This window comes from Camelus ferus, chromosome 6 (assembly GCF_009834535.1).
Source record: "Camelus ferus isolate YT-003-E chromosome 6, BCGSAC_Cfer_1.0, whole genome shotgun sequence".
In the NCBI taxonomy this organism is placed as follows: Eukaryota; Metazoa; Chordata; class Mammalia; order Artiodactyla; family Camelidae; genus Camelus; species Camelus ferus.
The window spans coordinates 48,400,260-48,423,720 of record NC_045701.1 but is presented as its reverse complement, the minus strand read 5'-3'; the positions used below and the strand labels follow the sequence as shown (position 1 = coordinate 48,423,720).

General features: G+C 36.3%; 1 long non-coding RNA gene across 1 annotated transcript in view; it reads right to left on the bottom strand.

Moving 5' to 3' along the window:
- Positions 1–238: 238 nt before the first annotated feature.
- Positions 239–23,461, bottom strand: part of LOC116664263 — a 75,192-nt gene continuing 51,969 nt past the window's right edge. The window contains exons 2-4 of the long non-coding RNA XR_004320684.1: positions 16,916–17,031; positions 2,070–2,329; positions 239–351 (exon numbers count right to left, since the gene is read on the bottom strand). This is a non-coding gene — a long non-coding RNA (uncharacterized LOC116664263). The remainder of the gene's footprint in view (positions 352–2,069; positions 2,330–16,915; positions 17,032–23,461) is intronic.

Genomic DNA, 23,461 nt, shown 5'->3' with positions numbered 1-23,461 from the left:
TGAGGAAAATGGGGCTCAGATGGGGAAAGATGATGTCCTGAAAGGATCATTTTAATCCCTAAATCTATGGCACCTGAGATCCAACTGCAAACTTTTCATTTATAGGAGTCAATGAGTTTCTTTTGGGTTAAAATCATTTCCCTCATTTTTCTGTCATTTTATACAAGAGAGTAGCAATACAGAAGTATCAGGAAGGAGAATGTTGCAAGTGACAAAATTTAAAATGTGAAGGGATTAAGTCAACACAGATAAGCACAGAGGAGGTGAAGGCAACACCTGGATGAGACGATGACTTACCTCATTGATTGTAAGTCTGATACGTCCGTTGCCATGCAGTGGGATTCTGAAATGCTGCATGTGGGAAGAAAGGTTGTTGAGCAGTCAAGAAACAGGTGGTAGAGGACTGTGATGATCACAGTTTTTGTCTGTTTACTCTGCTTTTTCTCATCCTCTTCTTGTTATATTTTCATGAAAATCTGAGTTTATGACCCCTTATATCCCATCCTCACTTTCCACAGGGATAAGCACATGACCCAAGATGAGCCAATTGAGCACCCTAATCCTTGATCACAAGGATATTCAGGGATGGCACATGATCTAATTCAGACCAATTACAACCTTTCTTGGGACTTTAGCTGCAAGTATCAGAAAAGAGGCATATTCTTTTGATTGGAACTCTCAGCTATAAAGATAATATGAATTTATAACTTTCCTCCAATACCCAACTCTACCACAAATTAAGAAAATACTTCCTGAGTTTAAAACCAACACAGAAGAAAGAAGAGATGATGAATGGGGAGAGAATAAGTGACCTAATGGCATGCTTTTATCCAAAAGGCAGCTCTGTTCCCTGTACTTCTCAGTTGTGTGGACAGATAAGTTCCTTTTATGTAAACTCACTTGGCTAAGGTTTCTGTCACTTGTAGCTAAGAATCCTGAATAACACATCTGGTCAGTGCTTACATGTCACCTTACAAATGTCCTCTAGCTTTTTCATGCACACATGCCTTCTGAATAAACTGTAATACCTTTGAGGAGAAAAATACTGTGTCATTGATTTTTTTTTAATTCCTATAGTTGCAGTAGAAACTACAACTTATTAGATGGAAATTTGAGAGGCAAGTCAACAAATAAATTAATAAGTATAATAAAATCCACAGTCATCTATTTCTTTCAGTTTTATGGTCATATCTAATGACTTCTCTCCAAAAGTATTTAAGGGTACACCATCCCAGGCAAAATATCATACAAAGAACTAAATAGATGTCTTCCATTCTCTTAGTAGCTTTTCAGAGGTTTTCAGCTTTTGTGTTAAAAGCTCATTTCAAATATTACAATTCTTGACACGTGCAAAGTGTTTCAAACTCACAAAATAACTGAACTAGCCAGCAGTAATTATAGCACAATCACCGGTGTCACATGACAAACTTTTTCTGTATCTTTAAAAGCATGTATTCCAACAGCAGTATTTATAGTTCACCTCTCATCCCTGCCATGATTTTAGAAGTATTTACTTCTGTGACTCTGCTTTCCTATATACTTTTGGTTTAATAATTATTATTAATAACAAAAGGTCCAACAAAAGGTTAATTATTTGTGAACTTAGTGGGGGCAAAAATTTTATTCCAGTTTTATTTCCCAAAACATTTACTGATGAACACACCACATTAAGGTAAAATGACTTAAGAAGACCTTGAATCTGCCCAATGCCTCTTTTTCCCCCTTTTCGCCCATTTAATTGCATCAAAAAATATTTTCATGATACGGGCTCCTATAAGCAAGGATATAATCAGAACAATGAAAAATTCCTGTTGTCTTCTTATATAGAAACTAAAGAATAAGAGATCTTCTAGGTTGGATATTGAATCAGTCAGGCCCCAGAGCAGGTAACAGAATTCACCACCATATGATTCAAATAAAGAGACTTTGGTGGAGGTGTTCCTTAAAAAGGTGAGAAACGTGAGCAGAGAGAAGAGAATAAACAAGGAATGGAGAGGCACTCAGAGGCCAACATTAACGGAAAGTCATCGCTACCACAAAGGCTGAAGGGACTGAAAGAAAAGCCTTACCTGAATCCACGGAGAGCTGGAACTGTAGAGGAGGGGCCACTTGACGAGGCAGTGATGGGGGAACAATGATTGCCAGAGATGGTAATGGAGGGAGGAAGGAAGAAATATCCCAGCCTCTCTCCTTTTTTCCCCTAGTCTCCTGTCAATGCCTCTCGTTGTTGAAATACAACTGGAAGCATCCAACAAGGAAACCCAGAAGGGAATCAGTCCACACAGAGGTCATTCTTGATGGAGCACAGAGCTGGGCAGAAAAGAGCGAACTGGATCAAGGGAGACAAAGAGAAGATAACCAGGTATTGAGTGTAATCTTGACCTCTTGCAAGAAGGAGAAAGAGTTGAGGGTTCAAATTTTTTCCACTAAATTCCACTTACTGCACCCTTTTCCATTATAGGAAGGTGACCAGATGTGTTAGAATGGGGGTGGAACCTATCAGAGGACTACAACTCTGGAGCTTATAAATTTTTGTGAAAACCTTTAGCTCAGGCTGGCATTGGTATGGTACCTCCCATCCATGGGTTAAAACAGACTTCCAATAAAATCTCTTAAGATTCTTGCAAAGAAACTCTATCAATTTGCTACCACAGGACCTTAGCAGTCAGGACTGAGGGCAGGGCTGTGGCAGCTTGTGGCTGTGATACTCATGAAGCGAGCTTCACATGGTGCAGTGATCATGCTGTACTTGTTTGGCTGCTGCTTGGCTCTTCCAGCATTTCTTTCCTGCCCAGTTGAAGCCAGTTATGCTGTTCACTCCCTGCGCTGCATTGCATGGCTCACCTTACTTGTCTCACCTGACAGATATTGCCACAACAGACTTCACTCCTCATTATTCCAAAACTTAAATTTTACCCACTGGTTGATATTTGACAATATTAGTGCCCCCCTTTTCCTCTGAACCGTATGGGAAGATTGGAAAATTTGAGTCTTTTGGGTGCTTTTATGCAACTTCCTTTTCTTTCTCACTTACATGTGGAAAGACAATTTTGACTTCTGATTTTTAATATTTTATCTCTCAAAGTTTGCTGTTTTGCTTTATGTCTTAGAATACTCTGTAAGGCAGAATATTTGCCTTCTTTAAATCAACGTAGTGGCTATTCACCTCCCCTCATTCTTGATAAAATGAAAGACTTCATCCTGACGTGAAGAATTTGAACACAGCATTTGTATTAGGGAACTGACTAAGAACTCCAAGGCTAAACAGTCTGTGCCTAGGAATCTTTAGGGATTTTTTACTCAGTTCAATTCATTAAACATTTACTCAACACTTTAACAGACACAGAATGTTGCCCTTAAACCACATATGCTTCTGAGGAGGGTGCAAGGGATCCACAGTAGAATAATAGTATGGGATGATGGTTATTTGAAGGGTAGAAGTAAAAAGGATGTTAGCCAGTTGGTTGCCAGAGAAATGACTACAGGAAAAAGGAGGAAAAGGGACAAGCTTAGCCAAAGAAATTTCTTTTCTATGGAATTTTCCCTAAATTCCAACAGTGTTCTCGCTTGCCAGAGTACACTGCCTTGGCATTTTGACTTTCCTCTTCAGAGCATATCCCTAGGCCTCCTAGAGCAAACAAAATAATTCTTCCAATACAACAAGGAAGATAAAAAATACGATGAAATAGGAAGGACAGACACTAAGATGTGAAACAGCAATGCTGGTGGCCCAAAGGTTTACAAATTGCTTCCCAGAGTTTGCATCACAGCAATTTTCACTCACTTTGAAGGTTTCTCAAGGACAAAGAATGTTTTCCTCTCCCAGCAAACAATTCCACTTGCAGCAGGAGTAAGGCATACTGTGTATACCCAGACACCACAGCTAATAAAGCAAACCTGATAAGAGGAGGCTTGGAATTGAATCTCTTCCAAATGACCTTGTTCTCGCCACTGGGGAAGAAGCACTTAGTGCGTTAGTCACAGATTAGCCAACTATGTACGCAGAACTCATCAGTGAAGAAAAGATGGTTTTAAATGAAAACAGAAATCTGAGTTTTAAAAAAAGATTGGTACGGGTCCTGGATTCTTTTCTCACTCATTTCAACACTATTATGGAAAATGTTTGACTTGCCCTTTGCCCATTTCATTTCAAACTTTAGGAACCCACCTCTATAACCTACCAGTTAATGCCACTGAAGCACTGTGAGGAGTTTATTGAAAGACAATTCCAAAGTGAATGTTACTGTTATTTGGGCAACGGCCCATGTCACTCTCTAGCATTATCCATAGAGAATTCTCTCATAAAGATGGTCATGTTAAAGCAGACGAGGCCCTACTTCAGCAAACATGGAAAAGTAAAGTTGGCCAAGTTTAACTGATGCTGAGAAACAGAGTTAAGGAAAGTGCAAATGGTCAGATCACTAGAAATCGCACTAGAAATACGGCAGACGTTCTTCTGCCATAGCATCCCTACTAGCAAAACAGAATAAAACAGAAAATCCAAAAGTACTTCAATTTTGTGTAAGGATATAAAGCTGAATTCTTTTTATTTTAAATATGATATATTAGACCACTACCAAGTAACACACTTCAATTTTTTTTCTTTTTCTTCTTCATGTAAAATAACACACACAGGAATTTATTTAGCATGGACTCACCACTTTTCCTACAGAGGAGGTGACAATGGCATTTCTTGAAAAAGAATAAGATAAGCTATAGTATAATATTGCCTGCTACAGAAAGCTAGTAACTGTGAGAAAATATTTTCAGATTCACTATTAACCAATGAAATGCAAGCTAACACATCCATTAGTTGTTATTTTCACCCAAAAGATTGGAAAACATTTAAAAGATCAATAAATCCAGTTGTTGATAAGGGTGTGGGGAAACAAGTGTTCTCATCCCTGTGCCTGCTCTGAGGGAGGGACAGAGGGGGCAAAAAAGGAGATACATGACAGAAATCTTTAAAAATATACGCACTTTTCCCCAAGAATTTCATTTCTAAGATTCTGTCCAAAGGAAATGACCATTCACACGTCCAAATGTCTAATGTTATGAGTGTTTATAATGACAAAATCAGAAACAATTTAAGTGCCCAATGTGAAAATATTCACTTCTTTTTATTCTTAGAATTTATTTTTACAACAAGCATGTTGGAAAAGCATGTTATTTTCCTATGCAGAAAAAAAATATTGATTTCTTTGAGAAAGTATGAGGGAAATATAGTGGTAATGCAAAAATTACAACAAAAGAAAACAGAAGGAAAGAAGGAAGGAAGGAATGCCAGAGAAAGGGGAAGGAAAGAAGAAACATCCTGCACAAGTTCTTGAAATCTTGGATTTCTTACCAGGGTATAATATTTATAAATGTGCCTTTAAAAATATATAGCCCTTCCTCAGTGAAGATCATGTGGTATTAGGTCACATAAACCTAGCAGCTTTTACTACAGCAGAGAGAGACTTAGGGACTTATGATACAAGATACAGAACCTGGGTCTCCCAACCCTAAGTGAACGATCTGTTCACTCTATACCACACAGACTCTGCTTCACCCTACGCCTGTCCTACCCTCCAGCTCCCATTCTCCCTACCTCATTTCACCTATCATCTAGCTAACTATCATCTAAACGCTTACTTATCTATCTACTACTACTCACCTGAATTTTTTTACCTATATTCCAAACTATGTACCTTTCCTATTCATCTTCATTCTCTCCCAGCCTGTCACACTCTCCCCCTATACACACAATAAGACTTCAAAGTTTTGGTGAAGTGGGATTGTACTTTTTGAAAACAAATGTAAGCACAATACGAAGCCACTGCAGATGTCTGATGGGGGACTGTCATAATAAAAATTAGTATGTGGGCAGTATGTGGGCTAGAATGAAGACAGGAATAGGAGTGGGAGACACCAAAAGATCCATCATGAGGCTACTGCAATCAGTTAAGCAGAAGGTAATACGAAGAATGTAGACATGCAAGAGATCAAAGTCTGTACGTGGCTCACATCTATCGGGACAGGAGGAACATCACGAAGGATTACACACATACATCAGGAGATGAGCGCTGTCACATGGGTTTTATCAAGTGCCCAACCCACTGGCATTCTGCTTTAACAAAGTAGCAATAAAAAAATAACCACTTTCTGGTGTTTGCTATGTACCAGAGTATGTAGCTAGATATTTCACTTTTTCGATCTCTAATCTTCACAACCACCTTAAATGCTAGGTATATTGTCTCCAATTTACAGAGAAAGAAGTTGAAGCTACTACAAATTAAACTATTTGCTCAAGATCAAACAAGTAGCAAATAGCAAGTTGGATTAAATTCCTGGCTTAAACCCAAAGCCTTTCCCTTGTGCTACATTTCCTTCCCACGACTTAGTCCAAAGGCTTAGAAATATTTCTCTCCTGACTTCCTTTGATGATCTGCCTTTCATGAATTAATTTAACAAGTCTTGAACTATTTTTATTTTATATATTCATTAATGTATTCAGGTTAAAGACACATTTGGGCACTTACTATGCCCATGCTCCTCAGGGTACTCAAATTTATTTTCTACTGGTAAAAATCCCTACAGGGTACACTTCTGCAGACATAGTAAGAATGCAATGACATGTGTTGGTTGGCTGAGTACCACCTCCTTGTATTTATCTTAAAATCATCTATTCAAAGTTATTTCAGAGCAAATTCTAGCTTTGTATTTTCTTCCTATCTATTCCTTCAAGTTTACTTTTGTCAAAAACACTGTCTATTCACCTTTCCCAGACTGAGGAGTTCTAGATTTTCAATGCAGCCTTATCCGAAACTGCTCTATTCTTTTCAGTACATTTTCCTTCATAAGCTTTGCTTGCCTTTTATTATATATTAGAGCTGGAACTGCATATAATATTCTACCATATTTTATACGAGGGTAACGTTAAAAAAAAGGTAAGTACGAGAAAATTCGAAAAAACCGTTTTGAGTAAATATTTGAGACAGAACATAATTCAGCATCTCAAAGGTTACATTTTATCCAGATAATGATAAAGTTAATCTTAAAAGTTCAGTTATTATCTTTATTGCCATAATTTGCACTGTGAAAAATATGCCTAACTCCCTCGCAGCTAGTGTTTTCCATTAGACTCACTTATGAGAGGCTTGATTTCTGAACTGAGGTAAGTTGAAGAAAGGCAGGCACAACACGTTCATTTGCTGAGGTGGATGTAGCAGAGATGACAGGAAACCACTTGACAGAAGCAGAAGCAGCAGTGACTTGTAGCCCATTCCTGTGGTATGACTTTGGGAATCTATTCCTCCCAATGATTCTATAAGCTATTTAATAGTCATTAACATATCCCTCTATATTTAAACTAGCCAGAGTGGATTCAGTTCTCTGCAACTGAATTTTTACCTGTATATTTAGCATCAGAGTAGCTTATAAAGATCATCTCTGAAATATTTTTAAATATGGTTAATCTCCTACGTTGCTAGCTGTTTTTCTAAAATTCAAAATGAAAAGAACTGACAGAAATATTCTACATTCAGGACCTTTGTTTTTCTGCCCAGAAGATATTCATTTCATACTGAGAGCTCTCTCTCATAAACAGAATCACCTTGAATTGTTTCCAAGTGCATGTTGAGATGAAAAAGGAGAGGTGTCAGTCAGTCTGCTCACCAGAGGTAGGAAAGTAGACTGCCGAAGAATCTTATGTCCCCTCAAAGTGGTCTCTGGCATTATTAGTATACAGTCAGGCAGATTTCAATGTTGCTATTTGTTATTGCTACAGAGGTAACCCATTTCAGTGATTGTGTCTCCATGTAGTAGCTGGGGAGCTAAAACAATTTAGTTTGCAGAATCTTAAGACATATTGCCCTTATGGTGCCCGTAAGCATTTTGGGAGCAGTATGTGCAACAGCTCAAATTCAGCTCACATAAATAAACTTCCCCCCAAGTGTGTATTAGTTATAAACACAAGCCTTCACCTAACCACAATACTATCACTACCAGAATTCCAATATCCCCGCCTAACACCATAAAAATCAAATCCCATCATTAACAGTTCCAAAACTATAAGATAACAAATACTTCATCATCAATTTAGAGATGCTTGCCATCAGTAATCCAGTAAATATTTTTCTTTTGAGTTTTGACATCTTGGAACATAAATGACCTCCTATTAGCACTGGGTAAATTCCAGGTGAATTTAGGCTGAATTATAACCTTAGCACTGAGTTTATCACTTAGACATAATTATTTTCAAAAGTACATATATCCTACTTATCGAATGAAGGAACTGTGTAACTGTCTAATTTAGCTTCTAACATTCTGATTTTGAAAAGTGACTTCAAAAAAGAAATGTCATTTATCCCTAGATGATCCTATGCACAAAGAAATGCAAGACCTTGAAGAATATAAAAGCCCCATGTATGAAGACAAAAAGAAGACAAATACAAACTCAGGCAAGATTTGAAACAGGTGCTAAATTCAAATCTCTATCTTTTAGGCTATTACTCAGAGTAGCTTATTCCAATTTGGTTCCAGTAACTTCACCTCCTTTCTTAGGCTATGGAAGCTTAATAGCTTCTTAGAGGTCTGTCTTTGGTGAGTCACTAACAGTTGTAATAGCACTACTAGCAAGGAAGGAAGATGGGGGGAAGGAAGGAAGACAGGGAAGAAGGAAGACAGGGAGGAAGAAAGGAAGAACAGGAGTTTGCTTCCCCAAAAGGATTCCAACAACAAGTATGTTTCATCCACAGCATATCAAACCCTTACTGAGTAAAATCTAATCATTTAAATATTTATAGAGGCAAGCGTGGTGATAGGACTGACTGCTTGCCACATGGCCACGTGGTCAGAATCTCTGAAATACCAAAATGTGAAGTTCCATCTGTTGAAGACTGCCTCCGAGCCCATCTCTGACCCTCATGAATAAAACAAATGAAACCCACAAATGAGGCAGCACCTTCCTGGATGATTATGAATGACCTCAAATTAGAGTTATAAAACAAGAAAGTAGCTGTCTACCTGAACAGTATTGTAAACCCCATGCAATCCACTGTTTCAGTACTTCAGTTTAGTAGAAGCTGTAAATAACAAGAGGAAGAATTAGACCCTGCTCTATGTGAGTCTTATTTGCATCACTCACCAGAAAACAGGATTTGTGCTTAACCTAGTTACAAAATTTAAAATAATTCTAGCTACCTATCCTGGCACATACTCTAAAATGCTCTGAAATTCTGCCATCTTGTGGGAACTTGGAAATATAACAAATGATTAGGTTTAAAGCTTCTCACTTTACATAATTTAAAGTGCTCTTGCAATTGTAAGCATGAATGGATACGGTGTTTAAAACAGCATCTAACACGCCAAAGAAATTTTTATTTTCCTATTATTCCATATTTCTTACAAAAATAAATTCAAGTAACCCTTAACTTCTTGATCTACACCAATCAAATCCATAATTTGAAGTAATTTAGACCTGTGAGTAATTTGAAATAAATTACAGTATTTTCTTCCTATTTTTCTCATATGTAGAATAATGAAGGCTATTTTTAAATTGTTTTCATTTAGTAATTAGATTTTTTAGTTTTTACATAGTATAAAACTCAAAAGTAACACTACACTTTATATAAATTTTTTAAACATTTTATTCCTTTTCCACAGTTTCTCTCTCCCTTATACTTTAATGAATGTAAACAATTATCATCCTATTATTCTTATCTACTTACCTACGTATTGTACTTTATATAAATCTATTTCTCCTAGCTGAGTATTATTTGCAATCCACATCATATTTGGGGGGATAGAAAACAGTGAAAATTAAGTATCTACCTATTGTATACATAACAAAGTCACACAGGATGTCTTTCCAGAGGCTGTGCTGAAGATGATACACTGAGCGTAATCTAGTGGTTGCCTGTTCATGTCACTGTAAGGAAATAAAGCATGGAATATGAACCTTACAAATTCAGAGTTTACTTTCTAGTATAGAAAGATGCTTCAAAAAGTACATGAAAAGAAGAATTTTTATGTCTCCTCAAATTAAAGTGTGGCTATTTGTGGCCTCCTACACAGGTAGTTTCCAGTACAGTTTTTTTTTGTGAAACTAGGTCTTGGATAAAACCATCTTCAAATTGAATTCAGATTGTATGGGCAGCAGCTCAAAATAAGCATAAACTGTCCAATGAGGGCATGAAGGTGATGAGGGATAAAATATAGGTCCTCAAAGAGATATCTTTAAAAGGGACTGAACAACAGAATTTTTAAAGGGGACTGGTAATGAGGAGAACTACCTCTACCTTCTTTCAGATCCTAGGATGGTGTTTTGTTCAATATTAGTGGCCACAAATAAAATAAAGTTTAAAAATTTAAAAAAATATGTTTGCTAAGTAGTGTCTTTTCTTTCTTTATTTTAGGACAACAGACAATTGTCCTCCCTATTAAAGGAAACTTCAGACAATCTTAGTTACTTTGTCTTAGAAATATATTTTTAGTTATTTAATGAAATAAACTTTCAAACTGTACATTAATTAAACTAATAATCATAGTGACCTATGTCACTGACCTATGTCACTGTCATAGTGACCTATGTGACCTGAACTAAAATAGGAGTCCCAGTGTGAAAGAGAAGAGAAACTTCAGCAAGATCGAAAATTAGCCACTGAGGACCCAAGCACATAAAAATAATTGAGTGATGTGATAAACTGATATCTTGTTTTCAAAGCAACATCAACACATATCGAGGCCAGGAGTGCTCATTCTACCAGAAATAAATTCACAAGTCTGGATCCCTCCACTAAAAAAGATAAAGTGGGTCACTGAGCTTTCACTCTAAGAAATACCAAATAGCTTGCAGCTTTATTTTTTCTTGTTTCTGCTGATGTCTTCGATAAGCCTAGATGGACGAGGGTTTAGGAAGCATCCTGCCATATAGTAAGCACCCAATAAATGTTTATTATTATCAATTTCTTCAGAGTGTACAAGAATCAAAAATTCAGATTCTGCAAATATGCATGAATTGAAAGGGATGCAGAGAGAGAAGGGAGTGGGGAACATTTAACAACATAATTATTTGAATACTGGCACCTTATGTTAACTTTCCCAAAAAGTCAAAGAGAATCCTTTATGCAGTTTGACACACAGAAACTCAAGACCTGATAGTTCTTGTTTTCTTTTCCAACTACAACTATTTAAATAAATGAAAGAAAATAAATATTATCATAGACAACTGACAAGTTTGTGTATTTTTGTTATTGTTAATGAGAAAAACTTCATTGGGATAAATAATTATTTTAAAAAGAAAGAACTTGAGTTTTATCACAGGTGAACTTTAGGAGCAGAAAAACATTTGCACAATGCATGCGGGTCCCTAAGAAGGGAGCAGCAGACGATTAAATTCTCCACCACATTCATATTTGCTTGGTTAGTTCCTTTTCTCTCCTAAGGTGGCTATAAAATCTATGTTAATTACACAGCTACCTCACAGGGATGAAGCCAGGAGTAAATGACAAGGAAGCAGCTGGAAATGCTTGAGTGTTGCATACTCATGGAGATAGGAGACTGTCTCACTTGATCTGGCAAGATTGAAGCAAAGCCCTGGACCGTAAACACTGCATCCTCAAGAGACTGCCAATAGGAGCGCCGGGTGCAATGCATAGCAGCAAGTCTAGAGCAAGAGCCCTCTGGGAGCAATGTGCATAGCAGCAAATGCCCAGCCTACCAGGGAGTTGCACTTATCCAGCATTGTTCTGCAGAAGGCTAAGTGATCACAACCTTCTTGTGAAACCAGGTAATTCAACCACAGATTTTTGTCATTCATGGTATTCTTTGAACTTTTTTCCACATAGCAACCACAGGTAACATATTGAATGCTTATGTAATAGTTATTTTGCATTCACTGTCTAATTTAATTCTCATAACAAGTCTATGAGATAGTTATTTTTATTATTCCTTGTTTATGCATGAAGTAACTGAGACCAGAGAGACTAAGTAACTTGCCGAACTTGCAAGGTGGAAAGTAAGCAGCAGAACCAGAATTAGTATCTTGCATCTCTGGGATCTGCCTTCAAAATCATGATGGCTCCTAGGTTTTTCTGTGAACTTCTTTTAATTTCCAAATATTTAATTATCATCTTCTCCTCTCCTTTAGGTTACTATCTGCTCTCTGACTGCTACAAGGGTAGAACAACACACACACTGCATATACACACATACACCATGCAACTATCAACTGGTTGGTTCCCAACCCTGGGCTCAGTTGATGCCAGGCAGTCTAGGAGGGCAGTAATTTCCTATGTCTGAACTTGGAAAGATGTGAGCCATGGATCTCTCTGTTTAACCATAATCTAAAGGGAAATTTCAAGATATGCCCACCGGAAAAAGAGAGTTTTTGAGTGTTCTCTGAAAGACTTGGCAGAAATCCAAATAGTTGAATTTATTTTATGTTTCCATTCTGAGGCTGTGAAATGCTTTTAAGTGTCTGTTAATTTTTATTCTAATGTAGAGCAGTAGGGAGGTACTCTACCTCCTGGGAGTCACTAGAAAAGCACACTGAAGCTGTTTATCCATGAAGGGAGTTTAAGAAACAAACCTGAAAAGTGCCACAATTCCAGCCTGTCTCCTTTCAGAGGCACTAGCAGGCCATGGACTGTGCTGACAGAAAGTAGCAGCCCATACAACTTCATGGCAACTTCTCAAGAGAACCTTAACATTTACCCTGTGACCAGAGAGAATGAGGAAAAAAGAACTAAATTGCCTTTACCCGGCCTCTCGCATTTCATTTTAACATGGATGCCCATAGGCTTGTTTAGCTATCAAAGCAGTGTGCGCTGGGTTTTATCTTAAAGAATAAAACAAAAATAGTATGTTTGGAGAGAAAAAAAAATCTTCCAGCAAATATATCACCCCTTAATGCTTTTAACTCTGAAGAAATGCTAGAGTTTGTATAGGATTATCAAAGAATCATGAAGTGAGAACGTATACTCACATGAGTAAGGATGTAAGTTTGTTTCTATTCACTCTTTAAAGAAGTAATAATAACTAGCTAGGGACTCCTAACAGTTCTCAGTTGACTGTTATAATGTTTAATCACAATTTGGGTCAAAAAAAAATCTCTAAATGAATTCTTCATCTTGCTGCAAATTAAGCCCCCTGCTTCTCTTTCAATCCCCAGTAGAAATGAAGGATAACGGAATACAATCCTTTTCATAATTCCCTTTCAAATGCTTGAAAACAGTTATTTCCTCTATCTTACTAAAAACAAGCTCTCCGTATATGGACTCTTTTAGAATCTTTTTTCAAAATGTGCATTACTGTATTTCATATATATTCTTGACTCTCTCATTTCTCTAGAAATTTACTAAAATTCAAAGATAAAAATTAGAGCGATCCCTAATAAAAATTTGAATATAATAAATACTCTAGAATAGTTACTTCTAGCTCTCTAATAACAGCTATTACTGATAGCTTTAAAAAAATCAATACTGTTAATTACTCATTTTAAACTTCTGACTCTGGTTAAGTGACTAACTTGTTCTATTCAGATTTTTTGGACATTTTATATTAGCATAAATTAAAAATATCTCTAATACATTAAATCATACTGCTCCCTTAAACATTAATCTCAATTTGGTGAAACATTTGTTTGATTTATCATGTGACACATGGAATTCTCTCTCTCTTTTCCAAATTATTAAAAACCTAATTAAAATAGTGGCACCTGTAATTTAATGAAAACAATATCAAGTCTAACATTGGTCAAACTATAAGAATCAAGATGTGAAATAGCCCTTTAAAGGCAACCAGGTCCAAATCACCCACCCTGGAAATGAACCAGTGGGAGGACAGGAGATGAAATGTCTTGCCCAACTTTGTAATCCAGGCCTGATCTAAAGGCTCGGTTCTTCCCATGTACAGTCCCCTCCACTCTGCTACACAGTCATCATTATTCTACGATAGAATAATGAAATCTGTTCTATTTTACCATGAAAAATAGTCTATATATGGCCTGTTCTACATCCCTTCCGTGCTATTTCAGATGCAAAAACATCCTTCCTCTTTCCCTGCTTCTTTCTTTACTTAAGTAACATCCGTTTATAAATTAATTTAGCAACTATTTATTGTCACTTGATGAATGCCAAAAGCATTGCCAAGCCAAAGAATAATACAATTAAGTCAATACTGGTTTAATTATATGCTAAGGAGTTCTCAGACTCTTCCACCCTCTCAAAAGAAGGCTAAGTGCATAGTTCTGACAATCAGGATATCCAAGATGCTGATAGGTGGAGTAAGAGGAGAGTGGAGACACTGTCTGAGGGAAATCGGCCTGCTACTAGAGGTAAGTGGACACAAGAACCCTGGATGAAGGCATAAATCAAAGGACAGGAGAAAACTGTACAGTTCGGTGATATGGCATCAAAGAAAGTCCATTTAATAGTTCCTTATTGTTTCTGGAGTTTTTTTTAAAATATTTTTTCAATCTCCTTCCTATTATTTATGTCATATTATAGACTAATAAATACAAAAATGTACATAGTAATATACCCACAAAATAGCAGCTTGTCACACCTAAGGAGTTAATATTTAAGATCCATAAGCTTTGCTCTACCAGGAAATTATTCATTTAATAAACATGTATTTAGTCTATGTCCTGTGCTAATTTTTGTTTCCTTCTTGTACCAAACGTGAACATTATGATGATTCAGTACTTTTACTACATTCATCAGCCACACGTGACATTTCCTGACACTCTTTCTGGGTGTAATTTACTCATAACAGCCTTAATAAAAGCAACAGCAATTTAAGGAAAACATTAATTGCCCTTTATAATATTATACATACATCTAGAAATATATCAGACATCTACATATTCAAGCATCTGAATAACAGTCACAGTGTCATGAAAAACTCAGTAAGGTAATTTATTTCTATTTTTAATGCTATATGAATGAGTTCTATTTCTAACTGCTTAGACCAGTTCAAGTGTACTTCTTATTTTTCAAATGTTACCATATAATTTATCAATAATTATCCAGTAGAGGATATCCTGTTACCTTAATATATTACTGAAAATCTTCCCTTATTGCAAACAAGGGTGCAAAAAAATAAAAAAATTAAGACATTCATTTAAGAAACCTGCACTTTTCATTTATTGCTCTTCAAACAATTTGTCTGTGTTTACCTTTTAAATCCTTTCAAAAATTAAATCGAATAATGACAGAGTATATACTAAGAGAGACTTCATCCCTCTCCCTCTCTCTTTCCCTCTTTCTCTCTCTGTCTCTCTCTCTCACTGACTGCTTGATTCAGTGTAGACTCTCTTACAAATAAAACCCTGGAATTGTAGAGGGATCCAATTCCCAAATCGCTGTGTCATTGCCCAGAGCCACAACTCAGGTATCAGAATGGGAAATGAATAATATTGATCTCTGAATGGTGATTAATGATGATGATGTCATTGGCTACCACTGACTATGCAGTGACCACCTACTGTATCTCAAGGGCTATGAAAAGTGCTCTGCAGATATGTACGACCTCAGTTCACCCTTTCACAAGTCCTCAAAAGCAACTACAATGTCGAAGATTGGTCCCTTCCTGAATACTGATCAGTATTCCAGTTACCACCTGGAAACACAGGACACTCTGGAAAAACATCCACACTAACTTCAGGTCTAGGTTCTGGCAACTTTAAGTGTAGTGAATTAACAGAAGCTCTTCAAAATGTCATTACTTAGAGAAATAACTTTTGCTGCCTGTGTGCCTGTCACTATGCTAAATATAGCACATACAAATTATACTCACTTTTTTCAACAACCCCTTTAAGACATGAATTATTATACACATTTTACAGATAAGGAAACTGAAGCCAAAAAGTAAAGTGAATTTAATAAGGGCAAGTGGCAGAGCCAGGATTTAAGCCCCAGTCTGTCCGTATTTTTCGTACCAAACTGGTACGAATAAACGGTGCAATGCTGTAAAATAGTAGTACTTATTTTCAAAGTCATAAGATGTGAAAATAAATGTTTTCATTTCTTGCAAAGCTGGAAAACAGCAGTATTTTTGAGTTAGTATGTGTAATCAAAACATCATTTTCTTTTTGAGAGCATGTCACTCAAATTAAAAACTATTCCATCTCAACTGACTTACGTATCAAGAATAAAAAATAAACATTCCAGTGAATTGGAAAAGAAGAGTTGAGAGCAGTGTTTTTAATTGATGAAGACATGATTACTAACAGCTGTTTAGCTCTTAATCAAAAAAGTACTGGAAAATAGAATATATGAAGTTTTGCTTTCTCTTAATAAAAATAAATGGTCAACTAAATAGATTTAATATGAGGAATTATGAGTAGTATCCTTCCCATACCCTCCCCATAGAATTAAACATATTAAAATGTCTTTACTCATTGTGAATCCTCTTCAAAGATAAAAAAGCCACAAAAATCAAAACTAAGAAGCAGGTCAGTACTAAGATTAAGATCAGGTCATACTGCTCTGAAACATTTAGAAACACCAGCCTACAAGAATGTGATATAAAATGAACATTCCACCGAAATAATCATAAAATTTTTGAACCACTATAAATTAAAAACATAATTCACATAAAATTAAAGTTTAAAAAAACAAGAGGCTGCTCAGCTGATCACTGCATTATTTTCCCTGAGTATTTACATGTTATCCATAATAAAGCAAGCTTCATAATAAAGCAACCACATACAAGGAACTAGTCTAGGTCTAGTCCCTCGGCCTAGGTCTCCAATGCATTTACAGTCTAACCTCCAGTTTCCCTACACAAGGACATCAAAACATATGATCACAAAATATTTAATTTAATCCAGTCAACCCTCCCACCTGGGTACTGTATTAGTCTGCTCAGGCTGCCTACAACACAATACCACGGACTGTGTGGCTTACACAACAGAAATTTATTTTCTCACCATTTTGGACTCTGGAAGCTCAAGATCAAGGTGTCTTCAAGGTGGGTTTCTGAGGAGACCTCTCTTCCTGGCTTATACATGGTCACATTTTTTGTTGTCTTCACCAGGTCTCTTACCTGTTTGCATGGAGAGAAAGAGAGATTGATTTCTGATGTCTCTTTTTTTTTTCTTATAAGGACACTAGTCCCATGAGATTAGGGTTCTACCCTTATGACCTCATTTAACCTTAATTATCTGCCTAAAGGCATTATCTCCAAACACAGTCACATTGGAGATTAGGGCTTCAGTATACACATTTTACAGGGACACAATCTGGCCCTCAACAGTTACCCAATCCTACATAAACAAAGAATGTCAACTGTATAAAAATAATATACCAGCTGTCAATATCTGGCAAACCAGAAGCCAGGGATCCTTTAAGAGGCATCTAAAAATACTAACCAAGGACACTGACTGGGCTTCCATGTAGTGAAGTGGTGAACTGAATCAGAATTTTTAGCTGACAATCTGGAGCTAGTCAAGTAAATGTCAGTATCAACTGCCTTGAAATATAATACAGTATATTAAAACAATTGTTCCTAAGAGTCCTTTGAGATATAACTGCTCCATCAGGGACAGAATAGTTACTAAACAGTATAAGAATTACTTTTGGTCCAATCTATCAAGTATGCTCATTCATAGAAAACAATTTTTGATCTCTCTGACCCTTGTACTGGCTAAGGTTGTAGCTCACCCAAAATTGTGTTCCACCCTTCTGTGATGACTCAGACACCATATGCATATATCAAGCCTGAGTTACCAGCTATGTGATTTTAAGACTGTTGTAGGTATTTATTACATATAAAGATTGAAAGAATAGGTTCTGATTCTTGTATCTTTATTTCATTTCATTAAAATATTTTTTTAAAATACAATAACCCTACTGTGAAATCAGCAACACTATATAATAAAAAATGTACTTCCTCATGAATTAAGAACAATCAAATTCATACATAAACAAATAGCCCATCAGAACTCTCACAAATACTAATAATTACGTTAAACAACTCCAAAGAGGAAAAAAACTTTTCATGTTGCTTTCCCAAAAAGCATTTGAGAGAATTACTGGTGCTCAGATCACTTGAGTTTCACAAATGCTTTAAGCACATCTTTGCATTTCACTTGAATATTTAGAATATACAAAACATTGTTGTGATTAGTTTCCAAATTGAAAACATGAATTAATTAGAAATTTAATCATTGTTATTTTAAGATAGAATAGATTTTTCCCTACTATTTATAACTAACTGCTTATAATTAACATTTTCCTGCTTTCCTTTCATAAAATATTTTATAAGTTATCAGGACCTTTAAAAACTTACTTCTTTTCTTATTTTACTCTGCTAAACTAATTACAAAATGAATTTTTTATTTCATAATTCTTTACTATTTTATTCGCCCTCTGGGTACTGAATTATAATTAATTCTGCTTTTCTTTCTCTAATAGATTTATGTGTATTATCATATATATTAAATTTTCAGTTCTGTAATTTTTTTCATTTTAGTGCTTTGCAGACTGACAATGTGCACTTCATTAAAAACATGTAATCCCTTAGCTTCGATCAAGGCATAATTGCAAATCTTTATAATATGATAACTTGCATGTTCCTCATATTTTATTACAAGAACACCCCATTCCACTTGAAAATTCTGGAGTTCCTCTCCTCTTAAATTGCAATAGGAGAACAGGATTTAAGAATCTCAAGTTCTTATGACAAAACTACTGATAAGCACATCTGCCTGTTTTCCCACTTCCCACCACTCTAAGCTAAAATGTATAGCTGGCACTCCACATCTGTGGATTTCACATCTACAAATACAACCAACCTCGGATCAAAAATATTTTCTTAAAAAATTCCAGAAAGTTCCCCAAAGCAAAATTTGAACTTGGTGCTTGCCAACAACTATTTACATAACATTTACATTGTATTACGTACTATAAGTAATCTAGAGTCGATTTAGAGTATACAGGAGGGATGTGTGTACATTACTTGCAAATACTACTCCATTTTATTTAAGGGGCTTGAACATCCTCAAATTTTGGTCTCTGTGGAACTGCTGGAACCAATCCCCCTCAGATACCGAAACTACTTACTGATCTTTTTTTTTTTTTTTTGGCAATATGATATTTAGATTAATTTAGATAATTAACACAACACACAAAAGGACTCATGTTCTTTATCTGAAAGTGGTGGACATCTTGTGATAAGATGAAGCAATAACACTCTGCTGTTCTTTGACCAATCCACCTTTTCCAGAAGAAGATGTTTTAGTTAAAATAAGTCAGAAGTCCAGACTTAAAAAAAATACAAAGTGCAAAATGCAGTGTAACAGACAGGGAACAGTGGAACTAAAACATGGGGTTCTCCTGCCAGATAGATGCTATGATGCTCTCCTTCACCCCACATGAATTTGGCAGTGTTCTCCAAACTTGCTCAGAATTCACACAGTCCCTTGAGAGTTCACAGGATAGTGATACTATCCAAATTTTCCAGTCTTTTTTTAAGGGGAGGGAAGGGGAAGGAAGGGGATCTAGGAAACAACTGAAAGTATTCTACAGAAGTTTGTTGGAAACTGCAGTGACAAGTGATCACTGCCATCAGGTCATAAACTGCTTACTACCATAATCCATAAAATAAGACCAGGCTAAAGAATCAGCTATCTAAAGTAGTCTTTTTTTCCAAGTAAGTGACACCTAAATTTAGTAAAAATTACTTTATCCTAAAAAAAAAGAAAAAAAATTACTTTATCCTGCTTAGAGCCCTTTCTACTCTGCACAAAGTAACTTCTTTACTGGAATCTGAGTCCATCTTAAAAGGTCAACGAAAGGATAAAAAAACTCAAAATGATCAACTACTAAGCATTTTCCTTGAGATTAAAAAAAAAAAATCACTCCTAAAAGGTAAACTTCCTCAAGTTTAGAACACCTTTGCTCTCTTAGACGCTCTTATAATCTAAAATAAGACTTTTAATGGGTGCTTCCAAACATCTTACATTCTTGCCTGTCAGCCCTCTTAACCACCTCAGGTCTTTCCCACTCTTTCTGTCCTTCCTTGTTCTACCTTTGATGTGTAAAGGTTCTCACTCCTGCTAAATCTATTAGATTAGGACACTAAACTCCTTGGGTTTGGACTATCCATTTCTTTGGACCTCCATAAAGGCAGAAGTCTTGTTGGTTTCATGTAACACCATTATCTACAGAATATATCAGTAAAATAAATAAAAATGCAATCGTCTTTAACCTCCACAATTCCATACATAGTCCTTTTTTTGCAAAGGACTTAAATGTAATTCTCTCTGGGATATCTTTGCCTAAAATTACAATGCTGTGGAGGGTACCCCTATGAGATCCCAAGGCACCCTGTCTCTCTCCTATGACATTGTGTAGTTGTCTTTTACTCTACATAAGATCCTTGAGAACAGAGCCTCTGTCTTTCATTTTTATTTCCTCAATACCTATCACAGTATTTGGAACAAAATAAAATTCTGTATTTGCCAAATACATTTGAAAAAAAAAAAAGTAGCTCTTCTGGTATGGTGACAATGCCCTCAGCAAAATAGTACAGGAACTATGCTGCAGAAATGAGATTATATCTGCAACGGGGTCTGCGCCCCTGCTTTGCCAGAGAACTCAAGGTTAGAACCTGGGATCCAGAGAATAATGGTCCCTAAAGATATTCACGCTGTAATTCCCAGAAGTCTTTAATGTTACTTTACATGGCAAAGGGGACTTTTTAGACATAATTAAGGTTAAGGATGTTGAGAATGGGAAATTAGTCTGGATTATCTGGGTTTGCCAAATCTAATTATATAATCATTAAAAGAAGAGAATCTTTCCTATTACAAAGAGATGCAGCAGTGGAAGCAGGATCCAAAAGACAGAGGAAGAGCTTCAAAACCAAGGAATTCAGGCAGTCTCAAGAAGCTGGAAAAGACAGAGGAATGGACTCATGTAGAACCTCAAGAGAGGAACACAGCCCAGAAGATACCTGCATTTTAACCCAGTGAGTCCAGTGCAGGACTTCTACAGAACTGTAAGATAATAAATGCATGTTGTTTTAAACCTCTAAATTTTAAACAGTTTGTTACGACAGCAAGAGGAAATTAATACAGAGCCTGAGGCGGCCTTCTCAGAGACTGCATCCCTAGATACTTCTGATGTTGTTTAATAAAATGACTTCAGAAGCGTTTTTAAAAACAACCAAAAAAAGCACATTGATATGGGTACTGTTTCTTTATTTTGGTAAACATCTTGGCATATTAAACAACAAATTAAAATAATGACTGAAGACTTTTCCTCAAAATAAGACACCTTTCCCTGTATCTGCTCATCCTACCTACTTTAGAGGGAGATTTATTTATACGGCAAAAAAAAATTGTTTAAGCTTGTTCAGAGATTTAGTTGATCCATCCTCCTTCTCCTATAAACTACATGATATTTCTGTTGTTTTTAGTGTGTATAATACATATGCATAAAGAAATACATCTATCACTCTGGTTTCAAATTAGAATTTCCCAGTTTCTCCTTACACCCTCGCTGGATGTGTGTTGATTAAGAGAGAGTGTCAATGTGGTGTGCAATCTCACCTTACTCTCACAAAAACTCTGTACTATTATGTCAACTTAATGATTAGCCCCTAAAAGTGATCACTCCATTGTGCTAGTAATATTAAGTTCCCAGACAATATTCTAATATTGTGTTTCATGAGAATAATATACCACAGAAATTCTGCCTCGTAATTACCTTCTTCTTATAACTGTCACCATAAGAAAAACCTGAGCCGTATATTCCATGTTCAATAGGAAAGTGTCATATATTATACAATTTTCCACTAAAACCAAATTAACATTTCTACTGAAGAAGGAGTTACATGGACAATATTGAGATACCTGAATATTGGCTATCATCATTAAGCAAAAGCATTTCTTTAAAATATTCACTCAATGAATTCAGAGGTTGATTTTAATAAGCCTGTCACTAACATATGACAAAGGTTATACTTTAGCCAATTTTTTTTTCATTTTGTTTGTATGTTTGCCCATATTTGCTACCTTATATAAAACAATTTACAAGTTCCTAAGTTCACAGAACAAGCTTATTCAGAGACAACTGGGGGGAAACTCCCTGTCCCGCTCCAGCTGAAGTATCATGGAGCCACACAATACCACCAAAGGTGAGGACGAGCACAGGGGGACAGAGGCCAACGTTCTAGAACTCTGCCTGCCTCCACACAGCCCAGAAACCACCCTACAGTCAGAGAGCCCTGCTTCACCTCAGAAATGGGAGGTTTACTCTGGATAAATTGAGCTAAGAGGGTCTAAGCCAGAGACCTCAAAAACATTTGGCTTGGGAGAGCAATGAGACTTAAGATTACAAATAGAGGCATTAAAGAGAAATCTGCATACTAAATGCTGGGACCCCAGCCCCCTTCCCCTTGTCCAACTTTAAGAAGGCTGATGTACAGATTTACACTCTTTGGGCAAGGGCCCAAACGACTTCTGGAAGGAAACATTCTCCCAGATATCGATACTGGAGGTTGCCAAAGTGAAAATGTCTGAGGCAGTCACCCTATGGTTAAACTCACTTGTCAAAAAGACCTGCTTCCCCACAAAGAGCTCCTAACCAACATTTTAACGACTTGCTCTTAAAGATGAACAAAGAACTAGAGTCACCAGATCTTTGTGGAAATACTCCAAAATAAAAAGCAGAGACCAAAACAAATAAATTTTAGTAGTGGTTACCTGCAAAGAATCAGAGTTGGGAGAGATGAAGGATACTTATTTTATCCTTCAATATGTAATTCTGTATTATTTAGATACAATTTCAGTAAGCATATGTTTCTTTAATTTAAAATTTAAAGTGTATATAAGTGCCTAAACAAAATCTGCTTTTGCTGTCTTGTCTGGGTGGCCACAATGGCAGAGAGAGGCAGGGCAAGCTTCAGGAAAGAAGTTCTTTCCATATATCTAGGGCCAGACACTGCGCACTCTCTAGCATCTGTCAGAATGTGAGATCTCACAGAAATCCACTGACTCCAAAACCACCACCATTCAGTCCCTCGGCTATTTTGCAACATACCAATTAGTACACCATATTTTCTTTCTTTGTGCAGCAGATGGTGTCAGAGACAGTTTGCAAGAATTTTGCCTTCCAGAAAGATTTGATTCAGCTTGATTGGCTTCATGAATTGGTTATCAAGGGACAAAATGAAGACAAAAAGATATTGTGACTAGACTTTCCACTTGGTGAACATACAGTAATCAAATTATTCCAACCAATCATGTAATATTTTCCTACATGCACATGGAATGTTCTACAGTGGAATAGCCAAATTAACCACTCCTGTGGGAACAGGCAGCCCTGTCTCAATTTATAGTATTGAGAATAAAACATTAACAGTTCTTAAATCTTAGGATGAACCAGTTTTAGATCCTATACTGAGAGTAACTTTTGAAAGAAGAAAGAGCCTGGGCCCTGAACAGTTAAGACAGAGAAAAGGAAAGTAA